The sequence below is a fragment of the Ovis canadensis genome, chromosome X, assembly GCF_042477335.2.
Source record: "Ovis canadensis isolate MfBH-ARS-UI-01 breed Bighorn chromosome X, ARS-UI_OviCan_v2, whole genome shotgun sequence".
NCBI classification, from domain to species: Eukaryota; Metazoa; Chordata; class Mammalia; order Artiodactyla; family Bovidae; genus Ovis; species Ovis canadensis.
This window is the reverse complement of record NC_091727.1, coordinates 19,606,144-19,619,182: the sequence shown is the minus strand read 5'-3', so window position 1 is coordinate 19,619,182 and position 13,039 is coordinate 19,606,144. Positions and strand designations below refer to the sequence as shown.

General features: G+C 37.8%; 1 protein-coding gene across 28 annotated transcripts in view; it reads left to right on the top strand.

Annotated features, from left to right (window-relative positions):
* Positions 1 to 13,039, top strand: part of BCLAF3 (BCLAF1 and THRAP3 family member 3) — a 56,286-nt gene that overhangs the window by 1,781 nt on the left and 41,466 nt on the right. For 17 of the 28 annotated variants that reach the window (XR_011446292.1, XR_011446291.1, XR_011446290.1 and 14 more), the window contains exon 2: positions 724 to 876. The exons of the other annotated variants lie outside the window; for them this stretch is intronic. The gene's annotated coding sequence lies outside the window, so the exon portion shown is untranslated. The remainder of the gene's footprint in view (positions 1 to 723; positions 877 to 13,039) is intronic. 28 annotated transcript variants of the gene reach the window in all.

The window sequence follows — 13,039 nt, the reverse complement described above, 5'->3', positions numbered from 1 at the left end:
TTCTGCAATCAAGTACAGGTATCCTCCTCTAGATGTCCTCTTCTTCCCACCCCCCTGCCCCGCCCACATCCCCCATGCCGCTTATTTGTTGATGACATTATTCGCGCCCGCCCCCCACCCCATGCTGCTTATTGGTTGATGGCAATTCTGTTTCTCATCTTCTAGTCTTCCTTCACTAGTTTCCTAAAGAAGGGTTATCTTGGTGAGGCAAAGGCATTATAAAGTGAACAGATTTGAAGTCAGGACTTCCTCGAATTCCAGTATATCTGATTATCTTGAACATGGACAGTTTGCTCAACTCTGAATTGGAGGTTATAGTGCCTTTACCTTGCATTTCTTGCAGGGTGATTTTAAGGGTCAAATGAAAGTACATTTTTAAAATATGCTTTGTCTCATTGCTAATTTTTACCATATTGTAAAAATGTCAGAGCACATGAGCATATTGATTTTCTAATGTTAATTTCTGAATTCAGAAAGCTGTTTTGTGATACCCTTTGCCCCCACTCCTTCACCTTTTAAATTTGAAGTTTTACACTGATGCCCTAGATTATGTTGATAATGATATCAGAGTTATGAAATTAAATGAATGAATGAATCTGCTAATGTTGAAGGAGAAAATAATTAAAAGCACTATATATAAAGCTGAGGGGGACAGATAAAAAACTAAATAAAATACAGTCCTTGAGATCATGATGAATAAAACATAGTCTTTGTGCCCTACAGGCTACAGAATATCCAGGCAGCTAGAGGACATAAAAGCTGCTTTCCAAATTTAGACGGCAATTTTAGATGTGATGCAGGATGTCAACTATTCTCAAGTGTGCTAAAGTCCAATTCTGCTGACCAGGCAGTCACTTCAGAGTCATCTTTCTGAAGGTAGGAGTTGCAAGGCGGGGAAGTGTTAATGTTGGAGTCCCTGGATTCTGATTTTTCATCTTTTGGGGCAGGTTGGTTAACTTTTCTGAGGCTTGGTTTCTTCATCTGTGAAATGGAGGTAATTCTGGCTTTCTCAAAGGCTTATGAAGATTAAATGAGATAGTGTTCGCAAAACAACTTAGTGAACTAGGAAGTACTGGTACTTTGGTGATCCTTCTTATCCAGTGAAGACAGCTTCTGCAGTAAAGAAACTGGGTCTCTTCTGACTTAGTATGATTTGCCCCTAGCAGTTGCTAGCAGTGAGTAGTGTTTACCAAATTAACATAAAATGTGACTGCTGATAAAAATTCAGTCTGGACATTTGAAGAAGGTAATATATAAATGTGGAATATTGAGAGATTGACTACATTATTTGGAGTTGATAGTAAGGAATCAAAGGAAACATTCAACTAATTGGACCTAGACAGATTTCTACTATGACTGTCATTCTACATTATATCCCCAGTGCCATGCACATAATTTTTCCTTATCAATAAAGACCTGCTCAAATTGCTCCCATTTCAAAACCTCCTGCCTAGACCCCTATCCGTCAACTACAACTCCTCCCCTGCCGGACAGACTGTTAGAAAATGTTGTTAATAATTGGCTTTCTCAGTCTCCTTACCTTCCTCAAGCCATGTATTCACACTTTTCATTCCTTTTATTGGGTCTCTATATAGCTTTTGCTATGAAAGTCTCCTTTATTGAAACATCCTTCTATGCTCCTGGGTTCCCACCTTCCTTAGAGGATGTTCGTCTTGGCTGGTTCATCTCCTCAAAAGGTTAATGTTCCTGTAGGCTTGATCCTTATCCCGATATACCAGCTCTGGAATAATTTATAGAGCATTGAGGCAATCTGATGTTTGAAGGTTTGGTAGAATTCCCCTGTGAAACAATCTGGGCCTGCTGCTTTTTCATGTAATGTTTTCTTAATAACTTTCTCTGTTTCTTCTATGGAAACTGGTCTATTCAAGCTTTTTAATGTGGTCAATTTTAGTAATAATCAGTTTTTCTAGAAAATTATCCATTTCATCAGGGCTTTCAAATTTATTGGATAGAGGGCTATAAAATAATCTCATGATTTAAAATGTTTCTTCTATTTCATTGGTTATTTCCCCTTTGCTCTTTTTTATTTTTCCTAGTCACTTTATATTATTTTTCCTAGTCAAATTATATTATCTAGTGATTTATCCATTTTAATTTTTCACCAAACTACAGAATCCTGATTTATTACTTAGATCTTTTCCTAGTCAAGTTATATTATTTAGTGGTTTATCCATTTTAATTTTTCCCAAAACTACAGAATTCTGATTACTTAGATCTACTTTTCTCTTCCTCTACTTTTATCTTTATTTCCTTCCTTGTGCTTTCTTTTGGTTTACTTTGCTGCTTTTTAGTTCCTTTTTTTTAACCTTGGAAATAAATGCGTTTACTTTTATTCTTTCATTTTTATTGATAAATAAGTTTAGTGCAATGAATTTTTCTTTGACGACTACTTTAAATGCATCCCATAGAATCTGATATGTAGAGCTTTTATTGTCATTATTTCTTTAAAGATCTATGTTAGAGTATCCAGGAATTGTTTAATAAGAGGTTTTAAAATTTCTAGGTGAAATTTGTTTTTTGTTTTTATTAGTAAACTAGTTTTATTGCGTTATGATCAGGAAGTTTTGTTTGTAATGTTTCTATTATGTGCAGCTAACTGATGTGTTCTTTGTGACCTAATGTATGCTTATTTTTGGTGAATGTGGTGTGGAAACTTCAGAAGAATATTGTCAAATAGTATCAAATAGTATCAAAATGTAGAGCTTGATAAATATACTTAATATTTACCTTGTTGATTTTGCTGTTTAGATCTATCTCATTTTTGTCTTAATACCACTAAGCATGTTATATGAAAGTCTCCTATTATTAGTGTTTCTATGTATCCTTTCATCTGTTGTAGTTTTTGTTTCATGAAGGTGGTTGCAGTGTTACTTGTTGTAAATATGTGTATTTTTATTTGTTCTGTCTTCATCGAGGATTGTGACTTTTAACACTGAAGTGTCTTTCTTTGACATGATGAATGCTTTGGGACTTGAATTCTGCTTTGCCTGATTCCAAATTTCCCACCCCTGCTCTCTATTTCCATTTGCCTTGTATAATTTGGCCATCCTTTTATTTTTAACCTTTCACAGTTACTTTGTTTTAGATGTGTATTTTATACAAGTACTTGTTTTGTGAGCCAAATTGAACCTGTTTATTTTAGTAGGTGAGTTAAGCCGATCACATTTACTATTAGGACTGATATGTTTGGTCTATCATATTTTATAATCATGTGTATTTTATTATACTTGCTATTTCTTTATGCTGTGATGTGTAGTTTTTGCTCTTCTATTTTAAAAAGAGGAAGGTTTTTATTTTTGTCTAATGGTTAACCTTCGTACTTATGCCTTTGCTCCCCATTTGTGTGCTAAGTCGCTTCAGTCATGTCTGACTCTCTGCAACCCCATGGATTGTAGCCCTCCACGCTCCTCTATCCATGGGATTCTCCAGGCATGAATACTGGAGTAGGTTACCATGCCCTCCTCCAGGGGATCTTCCCAACCCAGGATTGAACGCACGTCTCTTATGTTTCCTGCATTGGCAAGTGCGTTCTTTACCACTAGCACCACCTGAGAAACCCACTCCCCTATTTATTTAGCCTTTTTTTGTGTGTGAGAGAAATATAACTGTGTCCGTGAAATCAGAGTAGAATAATAATAGGCAACGCTGAGGTTCTGTATCCACTTCCAGCTCCTCGTTACTGGGAACTGGTGACAGCACCCAACTACTGTGGCTGGGAGAATAGACTGTGACCTGTTCTCTTGAGGTCTGACTTCCTCTGATCTGCTGATTGCCCTCTTGTTCTGTGGGTTCTGAGTTGACCTGGTTCTGTGCTGCCAGTGTGGCGTCTTTGTTACAAAGGCTTTCCTGGTCAGTTTTTTTGCATTTGTCAATGCTGAGTTCACATTTAGTATGGAATCTCTCTCAGTTGTTTTTTGTAACAGCTTTACCGAGTTATAATTAGTATACCACACAATTCACCCATTTAAAAGTCTACAGTTCAGTGTTTTTTTTAATATATTCACAGAGTTGTGTAACCATCATCATAGTCTAGTTTTAAAACATATTCATCACACCAAAAAGAAACCCTGTGTCCATTTCCCCCAGTGCCTCCCCTCCCCCTACCACACCCAGGCAACTGCCAGTCTACTTTCTGTCTCTATGGATTTGCCTATTCTGGACCTTTCATATAAATTAATCTTGTAATATGTGGTCTTTTTTGACTGGCTTCTTTCCCTTAGCGTAATGATTTTAAGATTCATCCCTGTCTGACTGTGTGTCAGTACTTTGTTCCTTTTTATGGCCAGATAATATTCCATTGTATGGGGATACCACATTTTGTTTATTCATTCCTCTCTCAATGAACATTTGAGTTGTTTCTGCATTTTGGCTATTGTGAATAATGCTGTTATGAGCATTTGTGTATAAATTTTTATGTGGATGCATGGTTTTATTTATTTTGGGTATATACCTAGGATTAGAATTGCTGGGTCACATGGTAACTACTATGTTTAATTTTTTAAGAAACTGCCAGACTGCTTGCCAAAGTGACTGAATAATTTCATTTATTTTCCCTGGGGCACCTGGTAATTTATTCTTCCCTTCTGAGATAATTTTTGGGCTTCCCTTGTGGCTTAGTTGGTAAAGAATCCAGCTACAATGCAGGAGACCTGGGTTCCATCCCTGGGTTGGGAAGATCCCCTGGAGAAGGGAACGGCTACCCACTCCAGTATTCTGGCCTGGAGAACTTCATGGACTGTATAGTCCATGGAGTTGCAAAGAGTCAGACACGACTGAGCGACTTTCACTTCTGAGATAATTTAGCCTTTTTCTCCCATTCTTTCCATTTAGTTCAGTTAATTTTTTTTCAGTCATATCACTCTTTTTTGATATGTTTCTGTTCTTAGTTTTTAAATTTCTGATTCAAGGTGAGTTTTTAAAATATACATTCCTAAATGCTTTGGGATATATTCTGTTTGGTATATAAAGTTAGAGTTTGCTTCTACTTCATGTTTTTTGGAGGACAAATTTTCCTCAGTTGAGAAATTGTCTTTTCCTGCTTTCTTGTAAACATATGGGGGTCATCAGATTAAAAGTTTTTCAGATCTAATGAGTATGAAATGGTACCCCATTGTTTTAATTTTATCTTCCTGAGTAGGTAGTATTTGTTTATTGGACAGTTATGTTTCCTCTTTGTTGAAAACTCTTAAGGATGGAGTTGCCATTTATTGAGGTGGGGCAAACCTTGAGAGGAGCAGATTTTGGAAGAAGGTGTGGAGTTTGCTCTTGGACATGTTTACAGCATCCAGCAGTCTGTTGGATGTGGAAGGCTGCAACAGAGAGGATAGGTGAGGGCTGGAGATGTCAACTTGGGGTTGTTAGTATATAGAGAGTATTTAAAGCCATGAGATTGAAGAAAAGTGTAGACTGGGAAGAGAGTGTAGACAATGAAAAGTCAAAGACTGAAGTCACTATATTGAGGAAGACTGGCTTCACTATTTAAGCATCAGGATGGTGAGATAAGGAAAAACCAGTAAAGGAGACAGAAAGCATTGTTAGAGGTATGAGAAAACCAGGAAAGTATATAGTATTCTGGAATCCAGGTGCAGAAAATGTTTCTGGGAGGAAGGTGTGATTAACCATCTGGTGCTGCAGGTAGATCCAGGAAAAAGAGGGAAAAGAACCACTGGATTTAGCATGGATTTTGTTAGTGATCTTGACTGGGGCAGTTTGGTGGAGTGGAAAGGTAGATTGGTGAGGGGACAAGTAGAATGGGAGGAGAAGAATGTGAGAATGATTGTGGTATACAGGCAGCCCTTTGAGGATTTTGTTTGTAAACGGAGAGAGAGGTTGTATAGTGATGGAAGGGACCCAATGGGGGAGGGAAGTGATGCTGTCGAAGAAGAGGAGAACTGCTGGAGCTGGGCCTTTCAGGCAGGTGAGGGGATGTGTCCAGTGCTGTCCTGGTAGGAACGGCTTTGTTTGGCACCAGCATCCCCTTCAGCATCCTCCTGGGAGTGGATACCCCTGTTGTCCGGTCATCTTTCTAAGTTCAAGGGCACACAGATTCATTCACTGCCCTTAAACAGTTCACTCTGAAGGAACAGTATAAATGAATTTCTCTTTTGTTATTGATATCTCCTTCTCCCCAGTCACAAACCCTGCTGGTGTTTCTTTTCCTTTTTTTCCTCTCCAGTTCTGTCCTTTGCTAGTCACAAGTGTTTTGTTGAGTCACTAAATTGTGTCCGACTCTTTGCGACCTCTGTCTATGAGGTTTCCCTGGCGAGAATACTGGAGTACATGGTGGAGGGATAGATTGGGAGTTTGGGACCAGCACATGCAAACTCTCCTATACAGAATAGATAAACAAGAAAGCCCTACTGTATATTCAGTAACCTGTGATAAACTATACAGGAAAAATGTGAAAAAGAATATATGTGTGTATAACTGAGTCATTTTTCTGTACAGCAGAAATTAAACACAACATTGTAAATCAAGTATACTTCTGGAAAATAGTTTTAAAAAAAGATTTCTTCATGTCTTTTCATGACTTGATTTAAAAAAAATACTAGAGTGGATTGCCATTTCCTTCTCCAGGGAATATTCCCAACCCAGGAATCAAACCCACATCTCCTGCATTGGCAGGTGGATTCTTTATCTCTGAGCCACTTGGGAAGCTCAGTGGAGCATGCAAGGACCTGCTGCCCTACCCAGTTTCATTCAGGGATTGGCAGTCTTTTTTGTAAAAGACCAGATAGTAAATTCTTGCCTGGAGAATCCCCATGGACAGAGGAGACTGGTGGTCCATGGGGTCACAAAGAGTCAGACACAGCTGAGCAGTTAAGCTCAGCAGCAAATAGTAAATATTTTAGACTGTGGGCCACATACAGTCTCTGTTGCATATTCTTCTTCTTTCTAAACAATGCTTTAAAAATGTAAAAACCATCTTAGCTCTAGAGTTTAAATGAACGCTCTTCTCTTATGCACTAAGTCCCTGAGCCACTACTAATCATTACTAGCTGATGAACCCAAAAAAGCAAATGCAAGCAAATTTACCTTAAAAAAAAACCCTTTATTGAGTTATATTTTACAGGTTTAAAATGTACAGTTCATGATTTTTGATAGTGATAGTTAACAGAATTGTGCAATCATCTCCATAATATCTGATCTAATCTTACAGCACTTTCATCACCCCAAAGCTTTTTTTTTTTTTGCAGCTTTGAGGTATAACTTATATGCAATAAAATTCACTAATTTTAAGTGAATAGTTTGAATTTTAATAAAGCTAATTTTCGTATTGTCAGAGGAAAATATTCTAAGTAATACTTCTTTTTATCACATAACCAGTAAATCTCACTTGTAAACATTTTCTCCCAAGTGACCTATACCTTTCCATTTAAGCCAGTGGCTTTTCTTTTTTTATTAATGAGTTTAATTGGAGGATAATTTATTTACAATATTGTGGTGGGTTTTGCCATACGTTGACATGAATCACCCACAGGTGCACATGTGTCTCCCCATCCTGAACCCTCCTCCCACCTTACTCCCCACCCCATCCCTCTGGGTTGTCCTAGAGCAGCAGCTTTGAGTGCCCTGCTTCATGAATCAAACTTGCATTGGTCATCTATTTTGCATATGGTAATATACATGTTTCAGTGCGATTCTCTCAAATCATCCCACCCATGCCTTCTCCCACATATTCCAAAAGTCTGTTCTTTACATCTGTGTCTCTTTTTCTGCCTTGCATATAGGATCATCATTACTCTCTAAATTCCACATGTATGCATTAATATACTGTATTGGTGGTTCTCTTTCTGATTTACTTCACTCTTTCATCCACCTCATTAGAACTGACTCAAACGTGTTCTTTTTTATAGCTGAATAATATTCCATTGTGTGTATATACCACAATTTCCTTATCCATTCATCTGCCGATGAACATCTAGGTTGCTTCCATGTCCTAACTATTGTAAACCATGCTGCAGTGAACATTGGGGTACATGTGTCTCTTTCAATTCTGGGTTCCTTGGTGTGTATGCCCAGCAATGGGAATTCTGGGTTGTATGGCAGTTCTCTTTCCAGTTTTTTAAGGACTCTCCACACTGTCCTCCATAGTGGCTGTACCAGTTTGCATTCCCACCAGCAGTATAAGAGGGTTCCCTTTTCTCCACACCCTCTCCAGCATCTATTGTTTGTAGACTTTGTGATTGTGGCCATTCTGACCAGTGTGAGATGGTACCTCATTGGGTTTTGATTTGTATTTCTCTGATAATGAGTGATGTTGAGCATCTTTTCATGTGTTTGTTAGCCATCTGTATGTCTTCTTTGGAGAAATGTCTGTTTAGTTCTTTGGCCCACTTTTTGACTGGATCATTTATTTTTTTGGTATTGAGCTGCATGAATTGCTTGTATATTTTGGAGATTAATTCTTGGTCAGTTGCTTTGTTTGCTATTATTTTCTTCCATTCTGAAGGCTGCCTTTTCACCTTGCTTATAATTTCCTTTGTTGTGAAAAAGCTTTGAAGTTTAATTAGGTCCCATTTGTTTATTTTTGTTTTTGTTTCCATTACTCTGGGGAGTCGCAGAAGGCAATGGCAACACACTCCAGTACTCTTGCCTGGAAAATCCCATAGATGGAGCCTGGTGGGCTGCAGTCCATGGGGTCGCTAAGAGTCGGACATGACTGAGCGACTTCACTTTCACTTTTCACTTTCATGCACTGGAGAAGGAAATGGCAACCCACTCCAGTGTCCTTGCCTGGAGAATCCCGGGGCGGGGTGGGGGGGAGTCTGGTGGGCTACCATCTATGAGGTTGCACAGAGTCGGACACGACTGAAGCAACTTAGCAGCAGCAGCAGCACTCTGGTGGGGGGGGGTGGGTCATAGAGGATTTTGCTGTGATTTATGTCAGAGAGTGTTCTGCCTATGTTTTCCTCTAAGAGTTTTATAGTTTCTGGTCTTACGTTTAGATCTTTAATCCATTTTGAGTAAACCAGTAGTTTTCTATTCCCCGGACCAGCAGAATCTCCATCACCTGGGAACTTGCTAGAAATAGGGCCCATCCCAGAGGAGGGCTCAGCATTCTGTGTTGTAACTAGTCTTTCAGGTAACTCTTCCTCACACTAAAGTTGGAGGACCACTGTTCTAAGCTCTATACCTGAGTGAAATTGCTAGTTCATGGAATATGAGCATGTTGAAGTTTAATGGGTACTGCCAACCCCTTCCAAACTGGTTATAAGCAGGTTGTATACCTGCTTAGCTGTGTACGGACAGTCTCTATCGTTCCACAGCCTCACCAACACTGTGAAATAACAACTTCCATTTTTTTGTGGTTATTCTGACAGGTGTGGAATGGTTATGATCTGAATTGGTATTTACTCAGTTACTATTGAGGTTGAGTATCTCAGATGGATGTCCATAGATCATTTGAGTTTTTTGTGTTCTGTGATGTGCTATTTGGAGTCTTTTGCCTATTGAGATAAATAGTTATATTAAATAATCACAATGTATTGACAGAATTGTAGAATAAACTCAGAATTCCCAAAAAGAAAGGAACTCAGGGGAAAAAAAAGAAAGTCAGGGAAAGAATTTCAGGGAGATGATGGTCAAAGAGTACAGAATGGCCTGATCAGGGAAAAGCAAGTCATTTGCTGTGGTGAACTAATAAGATAGGCGAAGGAAAAGACATACAAGGCTAGGAGAAAGGTAGGGAGTGACTAGATGTATGTATTTTAAATTTGTTTAATCTTTTATTGACTGTTGGGCATTTGCATTATAATTAGAGTGGATTTTTTTCTTTCCTATTTTAAATTAAGCTGATATAAACATCTTAGTATATATAGTGGTTTTTTTTCTTTTAAATTATTATCTTAGAATAACACATTTAGACTGAAATTATTAGATTAAAGGAAAGTAGGCATGATTAGTTTCATAATTTCTTACATATTTTGAGGTTACCCATCATTAGGGAAATGCAAATCAAAACCACAGTGAGGTATCGTTTCACCCTCACTAGGATGACTATAGTGGAAGAGACCATAACAAATGTCAATGAAGATGTGGAAGAATTGGAACCTTCATACATTGCTGGTGGGAATGTAAAATGATGTAGCTGCTTTGGAAAACTTTGGCAGTCTCCCAAGAAATTAAACATTGAGTGATTTTATAACCCAGGAGTTCCACTCCTAGATTTATGCCCAAGAGAATTGAAAAACTGTGTCTACACAAAACTTGTATGCAAATATTCATGGTAGCATTATTCATAATAGCCCCCCAAATAGAAACAACCCAAATATCCACTGAGAGATAAATGAATCACAAGATGTGGTATACCCATAAAGTGGGATATTATTCAACCATGAAAGGATGAAGTACTGATAATAGTAAAACCCTTGAAAACATTATGCTAAAGGAAAGACGCCAATCACAAAGAATCACATATTCTAAAATTAGATTGTGGTGGTGGTTACAAATCCCTGTGAATATACTGAAAAACACTGAACTGTACACTTTAAATAGGTGAGTTGTATGATATGTGAATTGTATCTCAGTAAATGTTTTACAAAAAATAAAATGGATTAAAAAATTACCCTCTGGGAAAATTATATTTTTTCATCACAGTCAACTGTGTTTGGTGTCTCCCATACAACCTTTAGGCTTTATTATTTTTGTTCAATTTAATAGGTATGTACTCAAAACTTCTTTAATTAAATTATAAGTTCCCTCAGTAGAATGTAAGCTCCAAGAGAGCAGGAACTTTTTTCTGTTTCTCTTCACTGCTCTCTCCCTTGAACAGTGCCTGGCAAATAATATGTACTCAGTGACATTTGTTAAATGAATATATTTTTATATATTTTTTTCTTTTGTTAAACTTTTTATTTTGTATTGGGTTATAGCTGATTAGGGCCTTCCCTGGTGGCTCAGTGGTAAAGAATCCGCTTATAATGCAGGAGACACAGAAGACACAGGTTCAGTCCCTGGGTTGAGAAGATCCCCTGGAGGAGGGCATGGCAACCCACTCCAGTATTCTTGCCAGGAAAATCCCATGGACAGAGGAGCCCAGTGGGCTGCAGTCCATAGGGTCGCAAAGAGTTGGACATGACTAAAGCGACTAAGCACTCATGCATAGCTGATTAACAAACAATGTTGTGATGGTTTCAGGTGAACAGTGAAGGGACTCAGCCATACATATACATGTATCCATTCTCCCCTAAACCCCCCTCCCATCCAGGCTGCCGCATAACATTGAGCAGAGTTTCATGTACTATATTGTAGGTCCTTGTTGGTTATCCATTTTAAATACAAGCTTTGTGTGCATGTCCATCCCAAACTCCTTAACTATCCCTTCCCCCATCCCCCCCCCATTTTTATATTTTTAGTTACTAAGAAAACACTGGGCTTCCCTGGTGGCTCAGATGGTAAAGTGTCTGCCTGCAATGTGGGAGACCTGGGTTCGATCCCTGGGTTGGGAAGATCCCCTGGAGAAGGAAATGACAACCCACTCCAGTACCCTTGCCTGGAAAATCGTGTGGACAGAGGAGCCTGGTAGGCTATAGTCCAAGGGGCCACAAAGAGTCAGACACAACTGAGAAACTGCACTTTCAGAAGAAAACACTTTCTGCTTTAGTGTCTTAATTTCATACTGCATCTGAACTAATTTTTCCTAGCCTCATTTTTTTTTTTTTGAAAAGAACCAATGTATAACTGAATTGAATTGAATGTGATTCTGGTGAGTGATCTGGTTCAAGTCCTTTGACCTTACATGCTTTTACTTTCTTCTGAAATTTATTATAGCAATAGTTTGCAAATATTTGACTATGAGAACTCCATTTTCAAACCTATGTTCACATAGTTATGGTTGTACTTTTTATATTAGTGATAAAACTTCGTAGTGACAAGAAGTCATTTATATTTTAACAGTGGCTATAGTATCTTCAGAAATTTGCAAAATAGAGGTTCTAATATGTGAGACATACCCTTACTCATTCTGTAGTCTGTTTTTGGTAGCTGTGTGTATTATTCATGGACCCATGGCAATAATTTTGAAAGCCATCAGGGGGTTGGGTCCAGTTAATTGGGCACTACTTAACTATAGTATCAGAACTGAGGAAGATTACTGAAATGGAGAAGGGAATGGCTTTCAGTATTCTGGCTTGGAGAATTCCATGGACTGTATAGTCCATGGGGTAGCAAAGAGTTGGACACAACTGAGCGACTTGTGCTAAAAACAACTTATAAAAGATTATACCCAAATGGGTTTTTTATAAAAATTCAGTTCCTAAATCTATCAGTTTCTTTTAAAGACTGAAATGTATTTTTAAAACCTAGTTTATATGTTTCCTAAAATTAACTTATTTAACATTATTTGTTTTAGAAAACAGAAGCAAACTAAATATCTAATCATGCTTAAGTTTTGGTGTATTTACCTGGTGGAAGTTAGGTGATAATTGAGTATGATAATTAGGCATTGTAATTCTTATTATCTAACAATTTTAAAAGTGGGATATATCATCAAGTATTCCTAAATATTTTGACTATGATTGTATGAACGTAACTGCAGTTATATGTACGTAACCAATGGTGAAAGGTGGGGAGGAGGAGTAGTGGTTGTGTTCAGAGGAATTCTGGGGGAATGTTCCCTATTTTTGAAACACTTATTTAGTAGTTGTTGTGTGCTAGGCAGTATTCTGAGCTTTTTTCATGACTTAATTCAGGGATCATCAAACTACAATGCATTTGGCCTTTAGGGCCTAATTTTTTGTGGTCCTTGATCTACAAATGATTTTTATATTAAAAAAATTTTTAAGAAGATAATATGATGAAGACCTTATATGAACTGCAAAATCTGAAATAGTTATGCTCTGGCCTTTTACAGAAAAAACTTTCTTACCTTTGATCTAATTGATTTTATGTTTACAACATTTCAATAAGGTGGGTCCTATAAGGAAATTGAGGCACAGAGGGCTTAAGTTACTTTTTGTCAGTGGCATTCACTGTTTTTGGAGCAGGTTACAGGCCCTTTCTACAAACTTGCTAATCC